This window comes from Bacillus rossius, chromosome 1 (assembly GCF_032445375.1).
Source record: "Bacillus rossius redtenbacheri isolate Brsri chromosome 1, Brsri_v3, whole genome shotgun sequence".
Lineage (NCBI taxonomy): Eukaryota > Metazoa > Arthropoda > Insecta > Phasmatodea > Bacillidae > Bacillus > Bacillus rossius.
In genome coordinates, this window is record NC_086330.1 from 29,216,772 (window position 1) to 29,232,599 (window position 15,828).

Here is a 15,828-nt window from a genome sequence, read left to right on the forward strand (position 1 = left end):
GCGCGGACCTGAAATGCATCTTTCTCTGTGTTTCAATATTATATTGAAGGGTTTATTTTCTGTTTCCCTTTTTGATACAGAACCACTCACTAATTTGAACCAATGAAAATCTATAAGCATATCATTAAAAAAAAAAACAAAAAAAAAAGCCTGCTTGGAGAAGAAATATCCAGGATGATTATGAGAACACTTAATTATAAAAACGTTTGCAACTGCATTCTTCTTTGTACGAAAGCCCTTCCTGAAAAGATAGCCTTCCCGGAGTGGCCTGTGACCGTGTGTAGATGATGATGATGGGGTGAACAGTGAACAGCCCAAAGAAGGCGAAGTGACAACAGTGGGGAGAACGAGAGTCGAACCCGCGAACCTCGGCTCAGCAACCAGTAGGTCCGCGAACCGGGCCTTCCGTACTTGCAGGGGAAGCCTACAACTCACGTAGTTTCGGTTCCCTGCAAGAATTTCCGAAGATTTCCGAAGTTTTGCGTTTTGGTATTAAGGCCACTTCAGCCGCTAAATCAGAAGTTTCCAATGAAAACAAGCATGTTGTGACTGACCTAACCTAACCTAACCTAACCTAACCCTTCGATTTTTTTAATTTTAATTTTTGAGAGAAATTCGAAGTTGCACGAACGTGGTAGGGAACCGAAACTACGTGGGTTGTAGGCTTCCCGTACTTGCAGGTTGGAACCTATGGATCTCCATTCAGAGTTGAAGTCACCTTTGGGGTTGGCTGGACGTGGAGTAGGTACTACCGGATGAAAGTCGGATTCTCAAACACTGTCAAACGAATCTTTAAATGTTTGATCGAAGCTCTTTGGCTATACTGCATCCCCTCGTAACCTCGGTGCTCCCAGCTGGTCTGGTCGTCAGGGTTAACCGACGCCCTGTCGTGGACCTTGGGCCCGCCATGCCGACGATGACACCCTGGTTGCAGTCAGCAACTGCCGCACGAGGTCGCTCCATTGAGCGATCGCACCGAGCCGAGTCGGATGTGCTGCAGCGTAAACAACCGAGAGCCGTCCGGCGCGCGAGAGCAAAGCCGTCGAGAGAGAGAGTTTTAAGAGGCCATTCATCCACTCCGTGAGAGGGGATCCAGGAAATGCGAAAGTCTAAAATACGATCGCTGGTAGAAGGGGTGAGGAAGGGGGGGGGGGGGTAGGGCACGGGCGATTCCCGAAACGGTCCGTCGACAGCCAGTTGGCGGGTATAGCGTCGTTGACGGCGTTTATTTTGGAGGGACGCTTTGCTTCCCTCCTTTCCCCCCCCCCCCCTTCCCTTGGTGCTCTTTACGAGACAAACGCCCTCGCGCCCCGCGCAAACAAACACACACGCGCACACACACACGACGGGGAGCGCACCATTGTTACACGTGACGTCACGTCCCGGTCCGCGGGTCCGGAATAGAAACGGCAAGTGGGGAGGGGGAAACTCCTCGCGAGACGTAAATACCCCCTTCCTATCCGATGACAAGTGGCAATCTGCGCGCGCTGCTGCTGCTGTTGTTGTGGTCGCGCGGCGGGGAAATAAAACAATTCTCTTTCCCCTCCCCCTTCCCCCCCAGATTGAAGCTGCCGGAACCGGAAGAGCTTGAATTCGGCGTCCCGCGGGCAAGCGCGGGAGATATCCGCTCGCAATCGAGTAAACTTTGGCGGGGAAACGCGGACGGCGGACAAATGATTTCCGGGATCGGAGCGGGAGCGGGAGATTGGTTACCCCCGGATGAGGACAAAAGAGGGGGGGAGGGAGAGAGGGAGAGAGAGAGAGAGAGAGAGAGAGAGAACGGGGGTACGCAATGAGACTAGTTTATAAATCGTGCCCCTTCCCCCCGTAATCAATTATTGCCGCGGAAACAAACACCGTCCAGACTCGAAAGTACGAAAATAATTTTTTAAGTTGACGCAGACTAGCTGGTAGAAATAACGCTAGACCGTAATTTCCTCTTTCCGCTGTTTAGGGTGTGTTTGCTGAATGAAATGCACTGGCATTAACATACTCTACAAACGCACACAAACGTATTTATATTACAGAAGTTAAGACAGAGGGAAAAGGTTAGATGTTTTTAAATTAAAAACATTCGCTCACCGACTGTAGTCTTCAGGTGGGGGGGGGGGGGGAGGGGGGGGACCCAATGTTCAATTGACTAGGAATGTCGTGGTGCGATCGGAATAAACTAACCAAAATAATAGCTACAGCCAAAACGATATCCCCTCAGAAAGATTGCTAAATAAATTTTTTTTTTTACTGTTACAAAAGAGTCCTTTGGAAAATCAGTTGCCAAGAATCAGTAATACTGTAAGGAAAAATAATTGTAAATTTGTACAACTCATTGCTATACCCGATTCGATATATTTTTTCAGGAGGTTAAACATAAACAGCATTTCGTCCCCTCATCCTTCTTTTCCTCTTTGCAACGCAACTGATAAAATGAAACTCAGCCAAATAAAAAAGTAGATATTTTGAGAACAGAATATTGAGCGAGATCGGTGCGAGCTCTCAGTAATACGTGCATTTCTGATAGCACATACTAAAAAGGTGTGTATGCGCATACAGTTAATATTGTTCAACGACGTATCGCTACTAAGGGTTGCTAGAAATTTAGTCACGAGACATGTTTTCCTGCGAGAAAACACGCGTAACTGGAAGTCGGTGTCAGGAAAAAACACCTTGTACGTAAATGCCGTTTTGAATGCAAAGTTTTCGAATGACATCATAAAATCCCCCCTCCTTTAACTACCGTAGAATGTAAACACTTCATCTGTTGTTTGAAGTTTACAACCCTTTTCTACCGCTCCTACTTTCGTAAACTTTCTAACGTCTCTGACTGCCGAAGGATGTCTCTGGCTGAGGTGAAGAAACTTTCATGTCTGCGCTTACTGCGCATGAATAAGGTAAAGGAATAAGTAGAGACCTGCAAAAGTCGCGGTTTCGATGGCCTTCAGGATAGACTGCACATATCCCTGTACACTCGGGCAAATAACGCAAGTTCATTGGCTGCCGACTTGTAAATCGTCTCAGCTGGTTTGTCTGTGATTCGATCCTTCTTTGGTTGAGGGTTATAACTGGTTGAGATTCGTCCAGAAGAACAGTAAGCCAATAGCAAAATTATCTAAAGAGGTATATGTGTTTGAATTCTAGCCTATCACCGAATGAATCCGCGAATTTTGGAGGTCACTAGGAATCAGGGATGCAGTCTTGTTCGAGGCTACGCTTAAGAATTATTCAAAACGTTCCACTGGAAAATTAAGGGGAAAAAAACGCGAAAGTCTGAAGCTGGTTATGTTTAGCATGTGTGAGACTGGTCTCCGCAGATAAGTTGAATTTTGAATCGTACTCCTAGGACATCCTGAACGGAATTCACTTGTTCCTATCAGTAGATTAATTTTACTTAATGATGGGTCAGATTCAAATTTTCTCAAATCTTAATCTCGAATTCGAATCTCAGAGAGTACCACGAATCCAAATCTAGGTGTCAAGTGTCAAAAATGAAATTAATGTACAATAAATTAAAAAAATACATTCTACCCGCACAACCTAAGTTTCCAAAATCGATAAATATTGTAATTTTATTCAAATTAATGTTAAATTCATGTCAAAATTACAATATCTTGGGAAATGGTAACAAGATAGTTACGAAAAAACAATTGACCTAGCAAACTTCAGAGGTTTTATTAGTGATGAATTTTTTTAAAATTTACTTTACGTTCTAGAGTATTTTTCTTCAAATCTTTTTCCTCTAATATCGATTTAATGGTATTTTAGGATCTGATTGGCCCATTATTATAGATAAGTGCCGTATCGAATATTAGTATGTAGTTTGTAAATGTGTGTCCGGGCACTGATACCGGTTCGAGGTGCGAAGTGCCGACGTCACGGCGGCCATCTTTATTGATGACGTTACCGTTGCACTTTTCGTTGCGGCTGCAATATTGGTATCTGTCGCTTCAATATCTAATGTTTCATTTTTCTCTACGGTCGCCATCTCAAAAATCCGTTTACTAGAGGTCACTGCCGACATATTGTTTTCGTCTGATAGAATGCGCTGCCGCCATATGTAGAAATTGTTAAGCCTAACCCACTTAAAAGTTACAGGACAACAATGGAGCTACTATTCCAAAGAAAAATTTTCTGCATGACGACAATAATTTTCCTTACCTTGAACGTTATTATGTCCATAGCTTTCCTGATCTCGACAAATAACTTAAATTGAAGGATGCTAATGGTTTAAGGAAGACTAAAATGGAAGTATCATCACCGTGAAAAGTGAGAATACATTCAAGCCCATTTCAAGTAGATCCTCCATACTTTGGAATAATAGTGGAAACTTAAAAAGAAAGCTTTAAGACGATGAAGAAACTTCGACGTCATTAAATTCGAATCCTTACAGTAATCCAGATGAAGATGCTGACTTCTACGATGAAGGCACGATGCGCAACTCTGAAGCTAGTGGTAAGACAAAAAACTTTTATGAAGCACCTAATGCTGACAAGATCGAATACTGCAATGAAGCTTTGAGACCAAAACGATGGAAACGACGTGATAAAATAAATTATTCTCATCAAGATTACGATGATAATTGGAAAAATAGTGATCTTAAAAATATTAATAAAACAAACACATTTCAGGAAGATGACAGCAGCTGAAGAGATCGATTGCTCACTATGGGAAAATCCTTCGCTTAAGGGCAGGAAACTACTCGCACCTCAACTAAGTAGATTAATTATTACAATTATTATAGGAATTAATTTAATAATTCTTTAAATATATTAATATTTTGAAAACTACTTAAAGAACTGAGGGATGCTGGCTACATAAAATAATAACTTTTTTACCTGCATAAAATTTAAAAAAATATATATTTTTGATTTTAAAATAATTGTTTTATTTCTCAAAATCTAATTTGTAACTAAGACTGAGTTCTTGTAATACAGCTTCCTTTTTGTCGAATGTGCTTCCTTTTTCTTGCTTCCTTTTATCAAATATGCTTCCAAATGTGCTTCCTTTTCGTTAATTCCCCCCCCCCCTTTATTATTCTTCCTATTTTAATGTGCTTACTTTTTTTCTAATGTGCATCGATAAGATTGTAGTCAGGGCATGATAGGCCTCGTGGTTCAGAGATACCTGGTATATAAGCCTGACATTGAACATGAACTGTTTTAAAATTCTCGCCGAGTATCGGAGAAAAATACCTCTTGGCTACTGATTGGATGTGTTTGACCACCTACTGGATGCGCCTGGCTACCAACTGTATGTGGCTCGCCACCCGATGGACGTGTCTAGCTTACATCAAGACGTGGCTGGTTACAGACTGGATGTGTCTGGCCGCTGACTGGAGGTGCCTAGTCAACAACTGGATGTGCCTAGTCAACAATTGGATGTGCCTAGTCAACAACTGGATGTGCCTGGTTAATCGACTGTCATGTATATCTGCCCTGAATAGATACTCATCCAAAGGACTTGCTTTGCCTTCTAAGAAGACTGTATAAATTGAGAAACACTAGTAATTTGCTTGTTTATTGTACTTGTGGAATTTATATAATATATATTATATTTGTAATATAGCTTTTTTTATTTATCGAACCTGTCTTTTACTTTGGTAATTTAATTTGTTTGCATTGAACAAGGATCGAACTGAGGTGATTGAATATTCTGAAGTTTTTTTTTGAAATTTTTTTCCGAATTTATAGCTTAATAATTTCAAGATAACGGACAAATTTTTAAGATGGTGAGGCATCCTGGCAATAAATTAATACTGAGATCTAGCAGGTAAAAATTAAACTAATATGGCGGCAGCGTATTCTGTCAGGCGAAAACCATATGTTGATGGCAACCTCCATTTGACGGAAACAAGATGGCTTTCTTGACGCCATACTGCCTTACGTAATTTCTTCCTTGGCATTAGTGGTGGGATGCCAGTCTTCCAGTGGCTTCTGTGGAGGAAGGATCAGTCGCCATTTTTAATTTTTTGATCTCGCCGGGTTCGAACCGAAGAACTTTTCATAATTTTTTATTAAAATTTAAGCAAATGAATTTTTATGATTTTTAATTTTTTTCTATTAAAATTGGATAATAATTACAGAATTTCAATAAGGAAAATTACAACATTCTGGAATTGGAGTGCTTGGTTAAAATATGGTTAAATTTAAGATAACGCCTGAGGTCTGAGTTCAAGGTCATGGAGTAGTCAAATGTCAAAGTCAAATGTCAAGTTCAAGGTTAAATTTCATGTACAAGGTTTAAGTCAAGGTTAAAGGTTAAGGTCAATGTTAAATCTCAAGTTCGAGGTCAAAGGTCACCTGTTAATAAAATTGGATTTAAATAATTTTTAAAAATTTTAAAATTTTTCCCGTTAAAAGCGGATAATAATATTAATTTTCAAGTTGTTGGACAAATTTAAAAATGGCGGAGGTTTTTATATTACAATTTTATTAATCCAATTTTTCATAAGTTCTAACAATTTTTTTTGTTAAAACGGATAAAAATTATGAATTTTCAAGATGGCGACCGTAACAAAAAATGAAACATTAGAGATTGGGGCGTTTAATACCAAGATGGCGGCCGTAACGAAAAGTTCAACGGTGTCTTCATACACATCCAATATAGCGGGGGAAACGAAAATTACATCATTCTAGAATTCAAGATGGCAGAAAGTTCTAGAATTAAAGCTGGCTGCCGAGGTCAATGTCAAGGTCATCCAAGATGGCCGCCGTGACGTTCACAATCCAATATGTCGGCCGTAACGAAAAGTGCAACAGTGAAATGGTTTTTCAATCTGGCCTCCGTGACGTCACAGATCGGTTGGCACCTCGCAACTCGAACAGGAACCGGTGCCCGAACGTACTTTTACATACTACTAATATTTGCGCGTTTTTGAGCCCGCGATCCAACTCGGTGCTCAGGACGTCGATGGACGTCCGAAACCGCGGCTGCGAACGGCGAGGGCGCCTTTGAGCGGACCGCGTTCCGTTATTTGCCTTGTCCTCAAAGAGCCCGGATACGGGTCACCACGCGATCGCGCAACCGACAAAGAGAACAGTTGTGGTGGGGGAGTGAGTTCGGGGCTCGCAAATAGCCTCCTGGCATCACGCCGCGAGAAATAGCGACCTCCGATCCCCGGAGGCCATTTTGTTCCGTGGGGCTAACCCATTATTTGGATGTTCATAATCGTGAACCTTATCATCGTAACCCCACCTGCGTAGGACCTTTGAATATATATACTGTATAGAAGTCGCGAGTGGATAGGATTTACTCTACGTTTTTCAGAAGCGTATGATGAGCAGCTTGGGAACTTCACCGCTGCAGTGCGCTGCCGTAGCGCCCTGTATCGTCTTAGTTGTTATTTACCCGTTAGGGCGCAGCACTGTCGCACGCTGTCATTCCCCGCACCCCCCACCTATCATTCACTGCAGCTCACGGTCGTTCAACGGGAGGGGGAAGGGGTGTTTGAAGAGTTCGACACTTGTCCGCTAGGGACCACCACAAGTCGATGCCCTAGAGATGGTGGTGATTGCGGCGGTGAATTAACCAACTACCTCAAAACCGTATTAGAAATTTTAACCTGGGCTGACGACTTCTATACAGTATATATATTCAAAGGTAGGACACACCACCTGTGAAGCAAAACCTTCTCACAAAATCACAACCCTCTGTAGTCTCGCAGTCCTGGAAACCCCTTAGCCTTGGAATTCATAGCGGCGAACTTTGCCTGCGTCATCTCCGATACAAGCGTTCACTAAATATACGCCACATAACTCCTGGTTGTCACACATCCCCGCACTACTGTCATGCACTGCGGGTTGTGTTTGCTCCTTTGTGGTTTCCCGCCTGGTCACACGCGTATTATTTATATATTTTAATAATAATGTTTTTTTGCAACGTATTCATATATAACATTAAATCGATTGACAAACCTATAAGAAATATAAATACAACCAAAGTCTATGTTCGTTTTAAGACTTAAAAATAAAGTGAGAAAGTATTCAGTGGTCGCCAGTGACATGTAACGTTTAATACCGGTAACGAACAAATTCGTGTGTTTTTGTGTTGCGAATACCCTTACATTATGAAACTAGGCCTCGAACACGAAATTTAACGTAAATTTCTTTAAAATATTGCTGAGCATGATAAATATACGCAAATTATGTTTTTAATTACATTCCTGGACGCGATTCACACGTAATTTCTGCATTCGCAGATAGAATTCGCTGCCGGAGCAACTAAGTTGACTATCGAATCATTCCATTGGCAGACCGAAATTTTAAACTGTAAAAAAAAAGCGAAATAAACTTGAAAAAAATACTAAATTTCGGCTTTGGCCTGATTTTATACAATTTTTTCTCTCGAAATACTGTCCATTTAGATAAAATTAATAACAAAAGTTAAAACTATACATTTTCCCTTTGTATTTGTGAACTTTATTTCGTGCCATCCGCCACAGATGGCAGCACCGTGGTTACACATTTCCGTTCCTTGACTTCCGTCGCATTCACGAAATTACTCTCGCCAAGCGCCGTATAAAGAGAGCTAAGATTTTACACATAAAAAATAGCTTTATAACCGTGCACTTAAACTGACGCACGTCCTCAGACAGTTAATTACTTAACTTAAATAAAAACACCATGAGAAAAGCTAACATCTATCATAAACTACTTACGAAAATTAAAAAAAAAAGTGTGTGCACTTATGTACGCGCGTTAAAAGTCGTACTTCTTTTTGATTAAAGACACTGATATATTTTGAAATTTATTGTAAAAAATCAATTAAATAAATGTTAAGTGTTCAATATTAATATAAACATGTGTATAAAGTTAATTATTTCATTAAAAAATAATCGAGATAAATTTTAATTATAATGAAAATCAATAAATAGGCAATATATTTAATAATTTATAGCAATACTATAAAAAATTATTCATATATATTTGTTTAAAGCACATTTGTATAACCAGTAAGATGTAATTTAAAAAAAAATTCTACTGCCGATTTTTAACCACACTACTCTAGCTTATTAAACTGTCGCTACAATCACTGCGCTACATACCCTGACAGAAGATTATTAGGAGAATATGTATTATATTTGTTGTAAAACCAGTATCCTGAGGTTTTTGAAACTTGAAAAATAACCCTTTATTCTGACAATTTTTAGCTTACCAAATATATTCCAGGGTAGTTTCACCATCAAAAAGTTTCATTTGGCACGCCAATACGTTCGGTATGTTCCCTAGGTTTTTATGAAAGCGACTATGTATGGGTTTATGTTCATACACGTGGGTCCGCTATCTTCTTGTGAAAATTTCGTCGCATCGTAAAAACTCACTCTCACCATTTTTCCATAAGAAGTAGAACTTCAACAAGATGGTACTCTACTAATGCGTAAGTCACTCAGCAAGCGAAATGTCTCCTGTGGGAGGGGGAGGGGCGCAGCAGCGCTCATGTCCCTCGCCCCTCCTCTCTATACACGCCATGTCGCGACGTACAGTCACCTCCACAGTTCACGGCCACATAACGTCGACGAGTTGTCCAAGGAAAGGATAACAACCCCCGCCAGGCCTTGACTGGCGGGAATAAAGTAGATATTATTCCTACAAGCGAGCTGAGACAAGCTCTTAATTTTTTTTGTTCCATTTCCGTTTTGAATAGATTTCGTTACCATGATACGTCTTCCAAAATAATTATAATTTTTTTTTTCTTGTATCCTACGTCCAAAAAACCACAGTTAACTAAAATTAATTAATATATCTATCTATATATTACTTTTTAATGGACACGATAACTGCCGTAATTATACACAGATTACTGATACATAAAATATGGAGACGGTAAATTGCGGTCAAGTTCGTTAATGAGAAAATGGGACAAAGAGGAAAGGAATAAGGAATATTTTTGAAAATAAAAGTAACAATTACTAGAAAAACCTTATTATAAAAACATTTCATCCGTTTGAAGTTAGTGTATTTCCTGAGAGTGTACCAAAAACTTTTGTTTGAAAAGGTTTTTTTTATAACACCAACCATTAGCTTAAGAGATTGGAATCAATATGGGTTGAAGGAAAAAAATTCACGAATCCCTTAGTAGGCACAGTATAAAACACGTTAAAGGTTTTTTCTAAATATTCTAAATACTATCGAAAAATTTTGTCTGAAACATAACGATAGATCTACATAAATTTTACAGAATGGTCCAAAGTTTCTTAATTCAAAATCTACCTACTCCTGTACGCAGTGGCTTAGCATGACGAAACATTTGAAGAGGGGGAGGGGTGAAATTTTATGAGAAAAACTTTTAATCTTATTTAGATTACGGAATTTTTTTTTATCTTAATGACAATGGTTTAACCATGCAACAAGATTTCGCGTCAAAAATAAATCAATGCAATAAATACCCACTGTAGATTTTTAAAGATTATTTAAATAAGTTGGTCTCAGTAATATTTTATGAGATGCCTCTTTTTAGGTGTTATATGCCGTGCACCCGATGGGGAAGTATTTGATCCTCATTTTTGATGAATGACCAAAAATGCGACAGAAGCCTAAACACAAATTTATATATTTCTAACTTTTAAAATAACAAACTTCCATCTCTTATTTAATCCCCTTAGGGGATGAATTTTCAAAAATCCTTTCTTAGTACTCACCTACGTCATATTTGGATTTCCTTGGCAAAATTCCATGTTTATAGTCCCACCAGTTTAAGCTGTGAATTGTCTGTCATTCAGCAACTGTTATGAGTTTAATAAAATTTAAAAAAAATCGTCAGTTTAAGATTTGAAAATTTGTTATGTATAACATTCCATTGCATTTCATCTAAAAATAAGCAAAATAAAGAACTTTTGAATTAGTAAAGCAATTCATGGTTTTTTTTTCCACTTGAGGACTTGATTTTACTGCAGTAAATTTTTTTAAAAAGTCTTTCAAGTTAACTATCATTTCATTCAGGCTTGGTAATAAATAAAAATACTGATTTATTCTCCCGATGAAGCTGGGAAGAATGCTGTATTCATATCTCCATGTTCAAGTTTTGAAGACACTATTCTTTTTCTCTTAGAGAAAGTCCGGCTACATTACAACCTCTGGAAACACATCTTTCACATAGTTCTTCAGTTTCATGCCAAATATCCCTTAAAGTCTTCTCATTTCTTTCCGAAGATAAGCAGTGGACGAGTGCTCCTACTTTCGGAAATAGCAACGAAATGTCCTAAGCTATACTTTGCATTTCTTTAGACAAATTGTCAGAGAGGCTCAGAACACTGTTAACTAATTTCAGACAAAATATAAACTCAAAATTTGTGATCAGTTTCTGCAACCCATCTACTTCACTTGCAACTTGCCACTTGAAGAATCATTAAACACTATTTCAAGTGACTCGACTACCTCACAGAATTCTTCAAGCATTACTAATAACGCACGGTGACGAACAGTACAGAGTGTTTTCGATAAACTGCAGAATTTTCTGAAAGTCAGGTTTTCATTTTTCCTAAAAATGATTTAAATAATTTATTGAGTACTCTTTAGAAAATGGAGGAATAATGTTGTGCAATGAGATCACAGCATTCAGAGCGTTACTAAATGGTTTAACTTCTTCACAAAACGTATCACAGCAAGATATAAAATATGAGCAGGACAGTGAGTGTAAAAAGTTCTTGGCTCTTCTTTCTTAAAGCTCGCAGTGACTCCATTAAAAATCCTACTCATATTGGATGCCCCATCATAGGCCTGTTCTCGCATTTCGTTTGAAGCAAATCCTACTTTATCCAAGAATTCTTTAATGACACGGTGCAAGTTTTCACCTGTCGTTTCCGCAACATCTATAAAACAAAACAAAAATCTCATTAGTAGTATATAATAGTATTTCCGAGATCAGGGTTCAGGGTGTGGAGCCGAGAGCCGACTCCGCCATCTTGGATTTGTGACGTCACGACGGCAAAAATTCCTCAAAATTCCTCAAAAATGACTCAAAATGACTCAAAATTTCCCGTTTTAAGAAAAAAATTCCCGTTTTCGAGGGAAAAATTCCCGTTTCGAGGGAAAATTTCCCTTTTTATTCCTTAAAAATCCCAGCGGTTAGAAATGTCCTGATAGAGGCTTAAGCATCCTTAACTCAAGCCTCAGTTAAGCCTCTATCAGGATGTGACCTTGACCTTTGACCTTGACCCCGACGGCCATCTTGGATCCACCATCTTAGATCCGCCATTGTGTTCTCGAACATTCCGTCACTGTGTTATCCGCCATTTTGAATTATGACGTCACCGTTGCAATTTTCGTTACGCTCGCCATCTTTAACTTTTTTATTATCCGATTTTAATGAAAAAAAATTTTAAAATTATAAAAAATTAAATAATAAAATTTTTAATAAAATATTTAAAAAACAAACATTTACGACACGGAGTTCGGAGTCCTCGGTTCGAACCCGGTGAGGGCAAAAAAAAATAAAAATGGTGACCGATCCTTCCCCTGTGGCGGGGGGTGCTGGCAGACTGACCCCCACCACTTATGTCAATGCACATATACTATCAGGTAGTATGACGTCATGTCCGCCATCTTGAAATTTGGACGCCATCTTGAAAATCTTTATTTATTATCCGATTTTAATGAAAAAAATTCCAAAATTCATCAAAAAATTAATGTATTTGAATTCTGTTTGATTATATCGATGTACGTCCTTGGTTCGATTCCCGACGAGAGTAAACAGTCGATCCTTCCTCCATGAAAGCTACCTAGACTGATCTATCACCACCAATACCAAGGTATATATCGTCAACTGGTATGACATCATGTCCGCCATCTTGTCTTCATCCACTGGAGAACACCATCTTGTTTTCGTCTGCTAGAGTGTGCCGATATCATGTAGTATAATTATCTGGTCACCACACCTTTGACCTTGACCTTGAACTTTGACCTTGACCTTGAAATTTGACCTTGACATTGAACATTGACCTTGAAATTTGACCTTGACCTTGAAAATTGACCCTAACCTTGAAATTTGACCTTGACCTTAGCCTTTGGCCTTGACCTTGAAATTTGACCTTGACCTTGAAATTTGATCTTGACCTTGAAATTTGACCTTGACCTTGAAATTTGACCTTGACCTAGAAATTTGACCTTGACCTTGAAATTTGACTTTGACCTTGAAATTTTACTTTGTCCTTGAAATTTGACTTTGTCCTTGATGTCCATCACGGATCCGTCATTTTATGTTCAGTACATGCTACCAGGAGCGACCACCTGCTGGAGTACACCATCTTGTGCGTGTACTCGTATTACCATCATGCTAGTTTTATTCTAACATGCTACAGTGCAGTAATCATTTATTATTACTGAGGTACCCACCATCTTGAAATTTGACCGCCATCTTGAAATCATGTAATTATTTAGCTAGAAATGCGGGAAAAATTCCAATAGTCTCCGAAAAAATCATTTATTAATTTACAAATCGAATCGATGGATCCCTGTCCACGGTTCGATTCTTGACCAGAGACAGTTGTAACTAATTATTAAATAAATGTTAGGTTCTGTTTTCCATTACCTTTCGCAGAGTTTATTAATCATTCACTCTACGAAAATCAACTCAAGTCAATATACCGGACCAACGAATTAAATCAGTGCCGATTAGCCTATTATGAAAGTCTAATTATTCAATAATCTGAATAACATAAAAGCCGTTCATGTACAAAGCCACACATATAGATCAATTGCCTTCAGTCCATGAGACCGAGTCATGTCATTATCAGACGTATAGGTAAGTCATTTCAGGACCACATGACCTTCGTAATCCATTGTGACATTTTTATACATTCTAAAGGACCAAGTAACCTTGTAAAATATTTTAGTAACACCAAGAGGTGATAAACTAGTAAATATTCAATCACTACATTTTGTACTACGCGCAATCAACAAAAAAGGAAGCACCGACAACGAAAAGACAGCACCACCAATGAAAAGACAGCTCATTTGGAAGCACCGACAACGAAAAGACAGCACATTTGGAAGCACCGACAACGAAAAGGCAGCACATTTGAAAGCACCGACAACGTAAAGGCAGCACATTTGGAAGCACCGACAACGAAAAGGCAGCACATTTGGAAGCACCGACAACGTAAAGGCAGCACATTTGGAAGCACCGACAACGTAAAGGCAGCACATATGGAAGCACCGACAACGTAAAGGCAGCACATTTGGAAGCACCGACAACGAAAAGGCAGCACATTTGGAAGCACCGACAACGAAAAGGCAGCATATTTGGAAGCACCGACAACGAAAAGGCAGCACATTTGGAAGCACCGACAACGAAAAGGCAGCACATTTGGAAGCACCGACAACGTAAAGGCAGCACATATGGAAGCACCGACAACGTAAAGGCAGCACATATGGAAGCACCGACAACGTAAAGGCAGCACATTTGGAAGCACCGACAACGAAAAGGCAGCACATTTGGAAGCACCGACAACGAAAAGGCAGCACATTTGGAAGCACCGACAACGTAAAGGCAGCACATTTGGAAGCACCGACAACGTAAAGGCAGCACATTTGGAAGCGCCGACAACGTAAAGGCAGCACATTTGGAAGCACCGACAACGAAAAGGCAGCACATTTGGAAGCACCGACAACGTAAAGGCAGCACATTTGGAAGCGCCGACAACGTAAAGGCAGCACATTTGGAAGCACCGTCAACGAAAAGGCAGCACATTTGGAAGCACCGACAACGAAAAGGCAGCACATTTGGAAGCACCGACAACGAAAAGGCAGCACATTTGGAAGCACCGTCAACGTAAAGGCAACATATTTGGAAGCACCGACAACGAAAAGGCAGCACATTTGGAAGCACCGACAACGAAAAGGCAGCACATTTGGAAGCACCGTCAACGTAAAGGCAACACATTTGGAAGCACCGACAACGAAAAGGCAGCACATTTGGAAGCACCGACAACGAAAAGGCAGCACATTTGGAAGCACCGACAACGAAAAGGCAGCACATTTGGAAGCACCGCCAACGAAAAGGCAGCACAGTTTGTATGCATCATCGAATAAGGAAGCACATTTGGAAGCTCCATCAACTAAAAAAGGCAAAAAGGAAGCACAAGTTACGAGATCTAAGTCTTAGTAAGAAATCATAATACAAGAAATAAAAACATTACATTCTTATAATTTAAATTATTTATTTTATTGCTTTACATTATACAAATGCAAGTAAAACAAGTCATTATTGTATGTAGCCAGCATTCCTCAGTTCCTTGAGTATGAAGGATATTTCTTTGATGCACGAATAGTTTCCTGCACAAAGCGAACCATGTAGAAGTCTTAGCCGGTCAACCAATATGTTTGGATCTTTACATGATGTGTAATCATTCTCTTCTACCACCATCTTCCTTGCACCTTTATAATAAATATTATGATCTCTGGTGTCTTCCGTTTTACCACCAACCTCAGGGTAACTTTCATGTTTGAGACGGTGATCATCACAAGCTTGATCAGATTTATTTAATATATCACGTCGTTTCCATCGTTTCGGTCTCAGGACACCGCCACATTCTTCGATCTTGGCAGCTTTAGGTGCTTCATCATAGTTTATGTCTTTGTCAACAGCCTCAGAGTCACTGTAACAATCACCGTAGAAGGAATCGTCTTCACCCAATTTACCGTAATAATTCGATGTTGATGATGTTGAAGTGTCTTCATCGTCTTCATGCTTCCTTTTTAGGAGTCCATCATTTTTACAAAGTAGGAAAGATCTACTTGAATTCGGCTGGAATATATTCTCACTTTTCACGTTAAGGATTCTTCCATTGTCTTCATTCTTCCGTAAATCATCAACCTTCTTCAATTTAAGTTCTTTGTC

At 39.5% G+C, this 15,828-nt stretch overlaps 1 protein-coding gene across 1 annotated transcript in view; it reads right to left on the reverse strand.

Moving 5' to 3' along the window:
• Positions 1 to 15,828, reverse strand: part of LOC134533638 (BDNF/NT-3 growth factors receptor-like) — a 240,520-nt gene that overhangs the window by 16,813 nt on the left and 207,879 nt on the right. The window lies entirely within an intron of this gene.